This window comes from Chiloscyllium plagiosum, chromosome 1 (genome assembly GCF_004010195.1).
Source record: "Chiloscyllium plagiosum isolate BGI_BamShark_2017 chromosome 1, ASM401019v2, whole genome shotgun sequence".
NCBI lineage: Eukaryota > Metazoa > Chordata > Chondrichthyes > Orectolobiformes > Hemiscylliidae > Chiloscyllium > Chiloscyllium plagiosum.
This window is the reverse complement of record NC_057710.1, coordinates 102,664,850-102,680,897: the sequence shown is the minus strand read 5'-3', so window position 1 is coordinate 102,680,897 and position 16,048 is coordinate 102,664,850.

The following is a 16,048-nucleotide window of genomic DNA, read 5'->3' as shown; positions in this document are numbered from 1 at the left end:
CAACAGAGTGTTACAAGGGGACATAAATTTAAGGTGAAGGGTGGAAGGTATAGGGGGGATGTCAGAGGTAGGTTCTTTACCCAGAGAGTGGGGAGGGGGTCATGGAATGCGCTGCCTGTGGGAGTGGCAGAGTCAGCATCATTGGTGACCTTTAAGCAGCAATTGGATAGGTACATGGATAGGTGATTAAGCTAGGACAAATGTTCGGCACAACATCGTGGGCCGAAGGGCCTGTTCTATGCTGTGTTGTTCTATGTTCTATGTTCTATATTCTATATGTATGTCAGTTGCAATAAGTCTCTCATGCTGGACATTTAACAAATAACAAATTAAAAGAATCACAATTTTATTTTGTTGTGGGCTTGTTGACATCCTTGTTTGGCCAGTTGACCCAGAGCTGGAAGATTACAGGTGTTTTGTCAGTCATGTAAAGTGAGCTCCCCTTACATAAGGGGGCAGTAGGCTCATTGCAGGCATTTCTATTACACACAAATCAAGGAACTGGAAGTATGCCAGGATTTCCATTCTTAATTGTTAAAAAATGACTTACTTATACGGACACTGGATGAAGAATGTGCTTAGTTTTACAATGGCTGTTCAGAGATTAAGTATCTATTAATGCTCATTGTTTGCCTTCACAAAAAAAATTCGTCACTTGGGTGACACACTTCTTATGGATAAGAGGAGTTTTACTGACTGTCCATAATCACAGTCTTTTTTTGGTAAGAGGAGGAGCTGTGTGTTTCTTTAAGCCCTGAGTATGTGAACTATTTAAATTACCAACAGCATGTTTGGTATGGGTTTATAGAAAAAGGGTTATGTATTCATATAATTACATTGAAAACCTATTGCTACATCAGTCACACATCCACTCATCCATATACACACTCAACAAAATACAATTAAAGACAACACTACATTTTTAAAAGTCATAAACAAATGAATAGTTTATAATTCACATGTTTGGCTCACCTTGGAAAACACAAAGAACTCCCAGATAAGGAAAAACCTTTTCATTCCTCTTGTGCAGTAAAGTTAATTAAATAGTTGAAATGATAAACCAGAATAATTGCAGGACTTTTTCAATAGAATGGCCTTCCTGCAGATCATGAAATTAGTTAATTTTAGACTTGTTCCCAGGAGGTCATATTGTTGTATTTGTGGATTTGAAAAGAAACAGGCTTAGAGATTTTATTATTACAATTCTGATGGGAAGAGTGCAATGGAAATCAAACCCGGCTACTTCACAAGCAATAATCAAAAGTTTAATTGTCTCATTTATCATTCATTTTGAGAGGTTAGAATACAAGAGCTGAGATGTACTGCTGAGGCTGGATAAGGCTCTGGTCAGACTGCATTTGGAATATTGTGAGCAGTTTTGGGCCTTGTATCTGAGCAATGATATGCTGGTATTGGATAGGGTCCAGAGGAGGTTTATCCAAATGATTCCAGGGATGAAGGGCTTGTCATATGAGAAGCAGTTGAAGACTCTGGGTCTGTAATCTATGGAGTTTAGAAGGATAAGGGGGGAGGATTTGATTGAAACTTACAAAATACTGAGAGGCTTGGATAGAGTGGATGTGGAGAAAATGTTTCCACTAGTAAAAGAGACTAGGATCTGAAGGCACAGCCTCAGAACGAAGGGACAAGCCTTTTAGAAGTGAGATGAGGAGGAATTTCTTCAACCAGTCATCTTAATGTGTGGAAGGCTGCAGAGGCCAAGTCATTGAATGCATTTAGAGATAGATAGTTCTTGATAAGTAAGGGGGTCAAGGGTTAAAGGGAGAATGGAATTGAGAAATATTTCTGACATGATAGAATGGTGAAGCAGCTTCAATGGGCCAAATGGACAAATACTGATCCGATATATTATGACCTTGTTTAATCGGCAATGTGGTCAATTTGTTTATCTTTATTATTTTTATATAGAACAAAAGAGACTTTACCAGCTTCTTCAATAACTCATAATTTAGAAGCATATTAAAGGCAAAGTTTTTCTTACAATTAGTGACAAACCAGTATTTTGAATAAATTACTATGCAGGATTAAACCATATCCTTCTTTCTCTGAATCATATGCACATTTATACACAGATGACTCAGACAAGATTGGACAACTCTGCAGAAGTACTGGTGAGAAAAAAAAGGCAAAAAAGGAACAATACCCTTCTAGGTTAGGGGTTCATTTGCAGAAGATGTATTGGGTTAGTTTCTCACAGTCCCTTCATTTTCTATTGATGGATCGAATTGCTATCAGTAGCAGAATGATGAAAGACCATCAGTTTGGGTAAAAAAACTCAGTTAGATCCAACTTCCTGGATTAACTTAATAGTTCAACATTTAGAGTTTATGGAGAGATCAGTGATACTGATGTGTGGAACCTTCTCTGATTCCCAGAAAATACCTTTTACTCATTGCAAGAGGGAGAAAGCTAGCAATGCTTCTTTTACAAGCCTTTCCACAACTGTCAATTTTCTTCTGAATTTCACATTTCAGGAGAGACAGAATTTGTTTTTTTCCAAGTTTGAGGTCATTTTTCAACTCTCAAGTCAGTGGCAAAACAGTAACTAAAAGGCTAGAGGCAATTGCTTGACCGTCTTCAGCACAAGGCCTCTTCTAATCCTCATTGAACCTTAGAATCATAGAATTTTACAGTACAGAAGGAGGCCATTTGACCCCATATCTGTACTGCTCCCAAAAGAGCTACCCAACCAGTCCCATTCTCCAGCATTAAATCCATGGCCTTTAAATTCACTACTTTCAAATTTATATCAAGCTCTCTTTGAAAATTCCGTTAGAATCTGCCTTCACCAGTTTCCAAGGCAGCTCATTGCAAATCCTAACAACTCTGAGTAAAGACGTTTCTCCTTTTCTCACTGCTAGCTCTATGGCTGATAATCTTAAAATTGTGACACCTAGTTAGTGACATAAAAACTAGTGGAAACTTACACATGCAAAATTGTTCACAATTTTGAACACCTCAGTGAGATCACCTATTAATCTTCTCTGCCTCAAGGAGAATAAGACCTATTTGTTTAATCTTTCCATCTGTCTAAAATCACTCATTCCTGGTATCATTCTTGTTAATCTCCTTTGCACTCTCTCCAGGGCTTTAACATTCTTCCTCAAACAAAGTGCCCAGAACTGAACACAAAACTCTAAATGCGTGTCTGACTAATCAGACTCAGTCTGTTTGGTTAGCAATTAAGGCCACAAAACTGAAAACAACAAATGCTGGAGATCATAGCAGGTCAGGCAGCACTCATGGAGACAGAGCAAGCTAACGTTTCGAGTCTCGATGACTCTTCATCAGAACTGAAGTGAAGTGTTGAGGGGACAGCATTCATGCAATAGTTAGGGAGGAGGGGTGGGGGCAGTGGTCCACAAAACTGATATCTTATCTCTTTTATAAAAATGTTTTCCAAATTTCCTTGCTCTTCTAATTAATAGCAAAAACACATAGCTCTCTTTGATCCGATGTTTTCTTTTCCCCCAAGAAATCACATGATAAATTTCTCTGCAACCCAGGAATTATTCAAAACTCCTATTTTCCAATTCTCATAATCCATAAATATATTTGTGTTCTTAATATGTTAATGCTACTGTGCCCAGTTTTTAAAACGGACATTCTGCCACTCTCTTCCTACTGCTTTGTTTTTGCACACAGCATTTAAACATTAAATAGGGAGACCTTCTGAGCTCCCTTACCATCTAGATTCTCACAGCTTCTTCCAAAATATGGTGTTGGATATAAATGGATCAGAGGAAGATTATCTAAGATTACAATAGGCTGAGGGAGTGATAGATGGAGTTTAATTTAGATAAATGTGAGGTTTTGTATTTTGGTAAAACAAAAACAGACAAAACTGACACAGTTAATAGTAAGCCCCTGGGGAGTGCTGTCGAACAGAGAGAGCTGTTAGGACATGGGCAAACCCTCCTACTTAAAACCAGCAACACAGAAAAGGTATATCTCGTGCAGTAATCTCTCAAAATTCGAGTGGCCAAGAATTATTTAAAGTAAAAATTAACAACTTTATTTCTTAAAGTATAACAGAGAATAATTTAACTAACAACAGTTTACAATTCCTTCCTCTAATCTATTTGTTACCATCCCTTCTGTAATACTAGTCCAATAAAACTTCCAATTAAGATTTACAAAACAACACTTCTTATCTCAAAACCAGGCAGCTTTCGATTCTTCTATTTGGATCTTTCCATGTCTTCTTGTCTTCTTCTCAGGGATTCTGCTTCACAGGTTACTGATTGATAAAGGTACCGTATAAGAGAACTGTTTTTCAGGCAATCTGCTTGCGTGCTGGCAGCTTGACAGTTCTCCTCTCAATTGTTCAATTTTTCCCCGGTCTTATACCCCAGAGCATCGGACAGTTGCATTGGCTTTTAAGATTGTCAATATACTCAATTCAAACTAGATTGGAATTTGGTAAATTTAAACTGATTGGCCTAATTCAAATCTGTTTTTATTGTTTCCAAGCAACCAGCTACTCCAGTAGCTGGAACACATATTACATTGTGTCTTATTGAGAACACTTGTGCTGTCACTGCTAGCTTTTAACTCTCTTAAAAGGGACAGTACACCCACACCTTCATAACTACTCCCTCCTTAAGCAAAAAATGAACCATCATAATGAAAAGATGGCTTCATTTTTTTCTCTACTTTTGAAACACATTATCCTACAATACAGAAAACTTTAATATAAGTTCACCTTAGCTTCTTCCCATATGTCTGTGTGTGTGTGTGTATGTGCATATATATATGTGTGTGTGTGTATATATCTCATCTAAATGCTACCAGTTAATTCCGCACTAACACATCTTATTATATTCTTTCGACCCGCAACATGTATGATTTTTAAATTATAAGTCTGTAACATAAGACTCCAAAAAAAAGTCTCATATTCTTATTTTTAAAACATTCTAAGAATGTAAGTGGAATTTGGTCAGTGTACTTAACCATCTCCAGCACATTGTTCGTGACATACATAAAAAATGTTGTAAGGCCAGTACCAAACTCAATAGTTCCTTTTCAATTGTGGAGTATTTCCTTGGGTGGATGTTGATCTTCTTCAAAAGTAACCAATTGACAGTTCAATCCCATCTTCGGCTCCAACTCCTATGTCACTAGCATCGATGGTAACTTTAAAAGGTTTTGAAAAGTTTGGTGTAGCTAATACCGGTTTGGTGCTTAATATGGCTTTCAAATGGTCAAATGCCTCCTGGCATGGTTCTGTCCACCGAAACTTTGTGTTTTTCTTCAGCAAATTGGTTAACAGTGCCACTGCACTGCTGAAGTTTGGAACAAATCTGATAGAATCCACTGAGTCCTAACAATCGAAGCATCTCTTTCTTCAAGGTTGGTCGTGGAAATTTCTCAATGGCCTTCATCTTTGCATTCTGTGGCATCTACCTTCCATGACCGATGTTAGGTCCCAGGAACATGACCTCTACTTACTAAAGATCACTACATTGTCCAAATAGATTGCACAGTTTGTTAACCCAGTCATAACTCTGTTCATGAGTCTTTGGAATGTGTGAGCGCATTCTTTATTCCAAAGGGCATCACTTTAAACTGATATAGTGCCTTTTGGGTTACAAATGCAGAAATTTATTTTGCAAACTCTGATAAAGGTACCTGCCAATACCCACGCATGAAGTCCAACTTGGTGATGTAACTGGCTTGTCTGACTTTCTCGATATAGTCCTCCAATCTAGGAATTGGATATGAGTCTGATTTTGTAATTGCATTGGCTTTCTGATAATCCATGCAGGATCGTTGAGTCCCATACAGTTTGGGAACTAATACGATTGGCGAACTCCACTTGCTTTGGCTTGGTTTGATGATGTCGTCATCGAGGATGGCCTCCACCTCCATCTGGACCTGTCTGGCTTTGAAAGGATTAAGTGAATAAGAGCGTTGTTTATTGGGGCAGTATTTCCTATGTCTACTTCATATACAATAGCGTTAGTCCTCCCCATCTGATTCTTACAGATGTCCTTGTACTGCAGAAACAAATCTTTCAACTGCGTTTTTTGCTTCTGAGACAGATAGCTTACTAACCTATCTACTCCTCAAGGACTTCATCATTTTAAAATCTATTTTGAAGCACCTCAAAATCCATCTCATCTGGATTTGATTCCTCACTCTGTGGGGCAGTAACTAACGTCTGTTTTTCCAGTTCTTTCTCTCCAGTATAATGCAGTTTCAACATGTTCACATGACATACTCAATACCTTCTTTTTCTGTCTGACATTTTTACTAAATAGTTTACCTGACTCAGCTTTTTCTCAATTTGATAGGGACCACTAAACCTGGCTTTGAAGGGATCTCCTATCACTGGTAAAAGTACTAACACGTTATCCCCTCAGGAAAACATCCGAGTCTCAGAGCTTTTATCTGCTACCTGCTTCATTCTATATTGAGCCCTCCTTAGGTGCTGTTTAGCTAACACACCTACATGGTTTAATCTCTCCCTCACCTCCGATATATAATCTAAGTGTAAGATCTCCGACATTGGTCCTGTCAATTTTTCTTTAATTAATTTCAATGGGCCTCTCACTTCATGCCCAAATATTAACTCAAAGGGAGCGAACTGAGTAGATTTATTTGGGGCATCTCTAATGGTAAATAATACAAATGGGACGACTTTATCCCAATTATTCGGGTAATCCTGCCAATATGCAAGATCTGATGCCACCTTTCTAAAGTTCACTGGAAGTAAGGATGATACGCACTGGATTTATAATGCTGTAAAACTAAACTATCCATGACCTCCTTAAACAGCCGAGCAGTAAAATCTGAACCTTGGTTCGACTAAATCTCTCCGGATAGCCCATGCTGTGTGAAGAAAGCTACTAACTCCTCTACCATCCTTTTTGTCTTGAAACTCCATAATGGAATTGCCTCCGGAAATCTGGTAGACACATTTGTTATTGCTAACAAGTACTGGTTCCCACTTTTAGTTCTTCGGAGGGGACCTACACAATCAATTATAACCCATGTGAAAGGTTCTTCAAATGCGGGAATTGGTAACAAATGTGCTGGTTTTATTACCACCTGTGATTTACCTACCATTTGGCATGTACAACATCCTTGGTGCATTCCAGGCCAATAAAAATGTTTTTGTACCTTAGCTTGAGTATATTGTACCTCTAGGTGACTTCCTATAGGTAGTTCAAGTGCTACCCGTAACACCGCCGAGTGCACTTCTCCCCTGCACTAACCTGCTGTGTCCCCATTTCCACCTATCTTTCAGATAATAACCCTATGGAATATCCTCTGCCTCTTCTTCAAAATACGCATCCTTTCAGGAGTAAACACTTCTGACTGACCTTCTGCCTGTTCAGGTTTTTTGCCAGCACCATTACGTGAAACAGGGTATCTGCTAACTGAACTTTTCACTTCGTGCTGTGACTTATGATAGTGAGATCTGGTTACCACACAGTCTGACAAAATACCAGGATATTTCTGTTTTAACTCCTCAGTTCCTTGGGCTTCTCCACAACAAGGGGTGTCACTCCCACCTTGGATACTGCCAAAGCATTCCCAAGAATAAACTGAATTCCTGGAACTGACACTCTGCCAATCACTCCCACTGTAACTTGCCCAGTCTTGAGTTGGACTCCAACCTGATCTTACATAGGGGAACACCAAATTTCTGTCCATCTTTTCCACAAATTACCACACTCTTGGGTAACAGTTTAGAAAGAGTGCATATTCATTCATCCCTTACTGTCAGTGACTGTTTAAATCCTGTATCTCTCAAAATTATAACTTCTTGTCCTTCTCCCACTGTTCTTGCTGAGTAAACTTACCGTCAGAGGTGAATTCTTTGTAGAGATCAGGTACTAACTCCATACCCAGCCCCAGCCTGGGTTGTGCACTCTCCTGCAGCTCCTCAGCTCTTCTTGGGGTCTCCTTTACTACCTTCACTAATGCCACTGGCTTAGCTTCTTTCACCACATCTTTTCCCACAGTGCCTTGCTTTAATGGCCAGCACTGTGTCTTTATGTGTCCCACCTTATGGCAGTGAAAGCACCTTTTCCTAGTGCCTTCTGAAACCACTGACACTACACTGTAATTTCTTTGTGTCCCACTCCATTACAGTGGAAACACCTTTCACCTCCTTTTCATCCTCTTGGATTTCATTTTTATCCTGTGATAAATTCTTACCAATGCTGTCTGCTCTTGGTTTTGTAGTGTAAGATCTTCTCTTGTCCCAACTTCTGTCCCTCACAGAACGAAATTCTGGCTGGAAGCTTGCCTTATGAACCAACATGTACTCATCTGCTAATTCTGCTGCCCTTCTCACTTCCTATACCTTCTGTTCCTCCACATGAATTCTTACCATTTCTGGAAGTGAGTTTTTAAACTCCTCCAGCAGAATAATCTCTCCTCGAGCCTCAAATGCCCTATCTATTTTCAAAGTACGCACCTATTGATCAAAATTACTATGTTTAATTCTTTCAAACTCAACATAAGACTAACCTGGCTCCTTCTTTGTATTACTAAACCGCTGTCTCTACGCTTCTGGTACCAATTCATAAGCACTTAAAATAGCTTGTTTAACTTCTTCATAATCTCTTGACCTCTCATCTGACAACTAGGCAAATACCTCACTAGCTCTGCCTACCAGGTTAGTCTGAACTATCATTACCCTTAAATCGTTGGGCCACTCCATCTGCCTAGCTAATTTTTACATGAAATAAAGAAGGTTGCAACATCGTTCTCATCAAAATGTGGCGGAGTTTTGACATATTTATATATATCACTTCTCTTTTAATCTCCATCCTGTTAACTTGACTTTGCTGGCTAAGTCACAACATCTCAAGTTCAAGTTCTCTCTCTTTTTGTCTCTCTCTATCTTCCATCTCTCTTTGCTCAGCTAAAAATCTTGTCTCTCTCTCCGTTTCCTCTCTCTTTCTCTTTATTCTCTCTCTTTCCCTTTCTCTTTCCCTTTCTCTTTCCCTCTGTCTTTGCTAATCTTCTATCTCCATTTTCCTCAATTGTAATTTAAGTTTTTCTACCTCTACTGCACTTGTCTGTTTCTCTGACATACCTAAGTGTTTGAATAATTCCCTTTATAATTTCAGCTTTACTTTTGTCCTTGGTTGAACCCAAATCTAACTTATTTGTTAATTTTAAAAGTATGGCCTTTCTCTTTCCTGATAAACTTGCTTGGCAAATTTGAGAATCATCTTCAAATCCTAGAACCTCTCAAGCAATTTTAAGAGCCATTGCTCCACTTTTAATTTAATCATCCACAAGTCACCGAAATTAAACAAATTGCCTCACCTACATTTTATTTAAAGATCTGGGACACTGACCTGCAAGTGGTTAAACCTGCTGGGAATTTTCATACTCCAAATCTATTCAAATCTGTCTAAACCAGTACAAATTACGGACCCAAGCCTCCACACTGTTATGACATTGGGTAAACGCTCCTGCTTAATTTAAAATCAGCAAAGCAGAAAACATTTATCCCATGCAGTAATCTGTAAAAATTCAAGTGGCCAAGAAGTATTTAAAGTAAAATTAACAAGTTTATTTCTTAAAGTATAAAAGAGGCTAATTAAATACCAACTATTTATAATTCCTGACTCTAACCTATCTGTTACTGTTCCTTCTATGATACTAGTCCGATAAAACTCCCAATTAAGATTTACAAAACAACAGCTCCAAACCAGGCAGCTTTCGGTTTTTCTATTTGAATCCTCCTGTGTCTTCTTTTCTTCTTCTTAGGGATTCTGCTTCAGAGATTACTGATCGAAAAAGGTACTTTTAAGAGAGCTATTTTTCAGGCACTTTTTACCCACTGGGGCTTGGCAGTTCTCCTCTCAACTGTTCATTTTTCCCCCAGTCTTATACCCCAGAGCATCAGATTGTGTCATTTGTTATTAGTCCACAGTCCAGGTCAGATGGCCAACAACAGCAGTTACAGCTTTCGCCATTGTATTACTTAATTTTTTTAAAACGGTCAGTGTTGGGAGATTTTGCTCTGATTTCAGACTTATATTGAAAACACTGAATATCAATGCCTTTCCTAGGCCTGATACATTGTAAGTGAGAGTGTGGTGCTGGAAAAGCACAGCAGGTCAGGCAGCATCCAAGGAGCAGCAGAATCGATGTTTCAGGCAAAAGCACTTCATCAGAAATGAAGCTGGGAGCCTTGACTGTACTGAGATAAATGGGAGAGGGGTGAGGCTGGGGGGAAAGGAGGCTAAGAGTGCGATAGGTAAATGGAGATGAGGTAATGGTGATAAATCAAAGGGGAGGAAGGAGCAGATAGCTGGGAAGGAAGATGGACAGGTAGGACAGGTTATGAGGGCAGTGTTGAAACTGGGATAAAGTGGGGGGAGGGGAAATGAGGAAACTGATGAAATCCAAATTGATGCCTTGGGGTTAGAGGATTCCGAGGTGGAAGATGAGGCATTCTTCCTCCTTGCGTCGGGTGGTTAGGGAGTGGTGATAGATTTGGATATTTCTCACTGACACATGGTAATATATCTGCATCATAAGGGGACAAAAAATGAAGGCAAACATATTGAAATGACTCCATTTCATAGTTTTCCTATCCTTTTATTCTGAAAATTTTGCAAAACTCTCCAACACACTCCCATTGGTGTTGACAGTCCTTTAGTTCTCTTGCTCAAGTGAACAATCATCTTTTTGAATCTAAGTGACAAATATCATAAAATAATTTCAACTGAGATTATCTATTCTCAATGGATGTCCACACAAGTTTTTTTTTTGCAAACAATTTCCAGTTAGGTATCAGGATTTTGAAGTCTGCCTGATTGTTCCTCTTCTTAATGCTTCGTCAATTAATCATTTGATGCTCAGAATGGCCTCAGTACCAAAAAGGGATCAAATTGAACATTTTTCTGGTCTGAACAGATTCATCATTGGGAAAGAACACAAATATTGGGAAAAATTAGACCATCTTTCAAAAATGATTACCCTAGAAACCTGTAAGTCCTAGAAAGTAACAAAATGCTGCAGTCAATACACCAATCACATGGTGCAATAGTCTTTTTTTGCCTACAAACAAATATCAGAGAACAGCAACAGAAATTCAATGAATGGAAAAACTGAATGAATTACTTACAATGAAAATCAGATGCAATACTTAAGTAAATTGTGTGCTGTACTATGATGTTTGAACATGCTTAATCAATAAAGTCAAAGACAGCTCATGACATAAATATTTTGTTCCATTTTATTTTGCAAATAATTTGTATTGTAATTCATATTTTTGCATTTTTCAAATATTGTACAAGTGAATTATGCTTCAACTCTGTGAGTCGTAGCAAATTAAAACTACTGAGTCTAGAGAATAATCAGTTCTGCGAATCAAAAAGTCTTAGCAGATTTCACTGTGCCATATGTTGGAACACAGCAAGTTTATCCTGAAACAGTGATTGGTAACACTCCTCAACTTATGGAATAAACTGACTTAAATCTTGAGGGAGATGGCTTGATTCTTTTAGTATCATTGCTGCTAAGTATCACTTCTGCATTGCACTTCACATTTTAAATTCATTGTGCAATACTATAATTTTTGACTTAAACCTTTTATTTACTTAAGGTTCTAACATTTGACACTTGCATGAGATTTACAAAGTTTCAATTCCTACTATCTCTATTCAGTTTAGAAATGGCATAATCATTATCTTGGTATCTCTTGGTCACTTTCTTACATCTAGTTATAGAGTCATCGATGTTTGCAACACGGAAACAATCCCTTCGGTCCAACTAATCCATGCCGACCATAGTTCCAAACTAAACTAGTCCCATCTGCCTTCACTTGGCCCATATCCCTCCAAACATTTCTTATTCATGTACTTATCTAAATGTAACTATACACGTATCCACCACTTCCTCTGAAATTTCATTCCACACATGAACCACTGTCTGTTTAAATAAATTGCCCCACGTGTCTTTTTTAAATCTTTCTCCTCTCACCTCAAAAATATGCCCCATAGTCTTTAAATCCCCCATCCTAGGGAAAAGACACCTGTTGTTCACCTTATTTTATAATCCTCTATAAGGTCACCTCTCAACCTCCTGTGCTCCAGTGAAAAACATCTAGCCTATCCAGCCTCTCCTTATAATTCCCAGCAACATCCTGGCAACTGTCTTCTGAACCCTCTCCAGTTTAATAATATCCTTCCTATAACAAAGAGACCAGAACTGTACACAGTACTCCAGAAAAGACCTCACTAATGTCCTGTACAACCTCAACACAAATTTTCAATTCTTATACACAAAGGTCTGAGCAATGAAGCCAAGCATGCCAAATGCCTTAACCACCATATATATATATATGTGTGTGTGTGTGATGCACACATCAAAGGTTTATGTACCTGAGTCCCTAGGTCTCTCTGTAAAACAACACTACCCAAAGCCCTACTTTTAATTAAGTAAGTTTTACCTTAGTTTGTTTTATCAAAATGCAATACCTCACATTTATCCAAATTAAATCCTATCTGCCATTTTTCAGCCCATTGACCCAATTGATCAAGATCTCTCTGTAATTTTAGATAACTTTCCTCAGTGTCCACGATACCATCAATCTTAGTATCATCCGCAAACTTACTAACCATGTTTTCTATCATCTCATCTAAATCATTTATATAAATGACAAACAATGTTGACACCACACCATCCCTGTGGAACATTGCTGGTCACAGGCCTCCAGTCGGCAAAACAACCTCCACCACCACTATCTGTCTCCTGCCGTTAAGCCAATTTTGTATTTAATGGACAAATTCACCCTGAATCCCATATGATATAAGTTTACCAATTAGTTGACCATGCAGAACCTTGTCACAGTCTTTTCTAAAGTCCAAGTGAACAATGTTTACCATCCTTCCCTCATAAATCTTCTTGGTTACATCCTGAAAAAACTCAATCAAGTTTATGAGATAGTACTTTCCTTGCATAAAACCATGTTGACCATTCCTAATCATCCTTTGTCTCTCCAAATGCATATAAATCCTATCTTTCAGAATGACTTCCAACAACTTACCAATCAGCAAAGTCAGACTCACAGGTCTGTAGTTGCCAGGCTTCTCCTTACTTCCCTTTTTAAATATCTGTTCTCTTACAGCTTCCTGAGAACAAATTTAATTCCCAGCATTGTATATGTACCTGATGTAGCATTGCTTACATTGGCTCCTGTAATTGCTAGCTGCATACTATGAAGTGCATGCTTTCACCGACATGTTGTTCTCGAGGAGATTCCAGTTAATATGAGCCCTAAGACCTGTTTCATCAGGTTATATGATATAATCAGCTTATCTCTTAAAGGTATATCATATGCTCATCATGAAGCATGATGCAACATCCCCTTTTTCCCAAAACTAAAAGATACACAGCAACCTTTATTTTAACCTGCACGTTATGAACTGGCAATTTCAATAAACTGGCAAAAATTACAGTTCTCAAATGCCATAAGATTTACTGCATTACTCTGTTCAATTATTATCATTTTTCCTTTATCTACCTCAATGTAAACATACCTGTTGTTTAACTGAATGGCCAAATGAAATATCAACAGCTGATTCACTTTTGAGTTAATTTCTCCTCCAATATCACAATGTACTCGATGTCTGAGTGGTCAGTTGAGGGTGCGAGTGAGAAGGCTATCTGCTAGTAAGTTTTATTTGAGGCAATGTTGCATCATTAAGTGATTCATGCTGTAAATAAAGCATAATAGTGATATATATATATATTATATATATGCCCTGCAATAGATTTCTATTACTTTCTGTGCATTTTATATCGATTATGTGGATCTTTTGATTATTGATCATTTAATCAATTGACCAGGAATCAACTGACTCCTGGTCCCGAGGAGTCAGTTAATAAAAAGATTGCTGTACATGGTTCTACACTCACATGTGTTGTCAGTTTAATAATTGTACAAAAAGGTAAAACAGGTTCAAAAGATGAACAATTCAAGCTTCAATATCACACCTTGTAGATTTGTCAAGTTGTTCAGATCTGGTAAATATGTATCCACTTGAAAAAGTATGTGTTGCTCCTGGTTGACAACCTCATTGGCTTGCTGGTGGTTACTGTCCCTTATCATCACCTTATAATCCTGGGCAGAATTTTCTTTGTCTCTCTCTTTTCCAGTATGATTGCCAAACCGTGCATTAATTTGAACAGGTGTGTGTTCCCTTACAATATAGCAGCATGAATAGCAATTATTTCACACAATCTGGGCTGGTTGTATATTCTGAATAGTTTTTTTTTCTAATTTTAAAGTATTCTTATTTGGACTCCTGGCCAATACTGGCTGCCTAGTATGCATTTGTGATAGATCTCAGATTTATCTTCCCTTTGCCTCTGGCTTTGAAGAAGTGTTGGAACAATTAGGTATCAGTAGCCTTAGACTGCCAATTTTTTTCTTTCTATTTGAATTGAAAAGTGGGCTCTCAGTTTTTTTTTCAAAAGTGATACAACTGTCTTAATTTTAAAGAACTTACATGTTAAGCAGATAAAGAGTAGCACTGTCTTCTTGCTGTTCAGTTTATAGACAGTGACTGTTAACTTTCTGAATATTTTTCTGTGCAAGACAGTTGTCTAGTTGATCTTCAATGAGATTTCCATATATCAACCACTGTGATTTTGGACTTTCTTTGGAAACACACTGCTAATTGTGCAATATGGTATATATATTGCATCCAGGAACGTATTGCTATATTGCCACAGTTTATATGCTGTGATGCAATGTTGAGATCATGAACATGTCTCTTAAATCTATTCTCCACTATAATAGTAAAATAATGCAAAAGGAAAGATGTTATTAAATGAGAAAGCATGCAAAATGGATTTACAAGGGTGTGAACGAAGATTGGAAGTTTTCAGTTAGAAGGAATGGTTTCATAGTCTGGGATTTTTTTCTCTGAAGCATCAGAGAATGAGAAGTGACATTATAGAGGTTTAAAATATAGAGATATAAAATCATGAGGGCATACATAAGGTGAATAACCAAGATCTTTTCTACAGGAGAAGCGAGTCCAAAACTAGAAGGCATAGGTTTAAGGTGACAAGGAAAAGATTTAAAAGAGACTTGAGGAGCAACTTTTTCACACTGAGAGTGGTTCGTATATGGAAGGAGCTGCCAGAAGAATTGATAGAGGTAGGTGCATTGCAACATTTAAAAGACATTTAGACAGGTACACAGATAGCAGAGATTTAGAGGGAGATGGGTGAAATGTAGGCAAAATAGAACTAGTTCAGTTTAGGAAACTGGTCAGCATGGATGAGTTGGGCCAAAGGGCCTGTTTCCATGCTGTATGAGTCTATGACTCTATAACTCTATAAAACAATCATGCAGTTTAGAAATAAACTACTCATCTGCTTGAGTTTATATTTGAAGGATAGAATTTCGAAGCCCGTTGATATATATTTAATATCCCATATTAAATCACTTATAGATTTCAAGTTGCATCATTCAAATCTGCTGAAAACAATCAGAAATAAATAGTTGAGGCAGAAAGAATTTGTAAATAAATAGCAATAAATCAACAAGCAAGGTTTAAGGTTCTTGAGCCAGGTCAAGGCTTTATTAAAATGTTAAGTAATGGACAGACACAGCTTTTTAAAAATATATTTCTTTCTTTGGTTGTAGGATATTTAGAGTCAAAAAGCGTCGTGCTGGAAAAGCACAGCAGGTCAGGTAGCATCCGAGGAGCAGGAGAGTTGATGTTGGTGAAGCAGGAATAATGAAGGGCTTATGCATGAAAGTTCAACTTTCCTGTTCCTTGGAATCTGCCTGACCTGCAGTGCTTTTCCAACACCATACTTTTTGACTCTGGCTTTCCACCATCTGTGATCCTCATTTTCTCCCAGTTGCTGAAGGATATTTGAGCTCATTGCTTCTGTAAATGCACAATATATCATTACATCTGCTCATTTATTTGTTTGCTGGAAATGTGTTGCTGGAAAAGCGCAGCAGGTCAGGCAGCATCCAGGGAATTGATGTTTCGGGCATAAGCCCTTCTTCAGGAATGAGGAA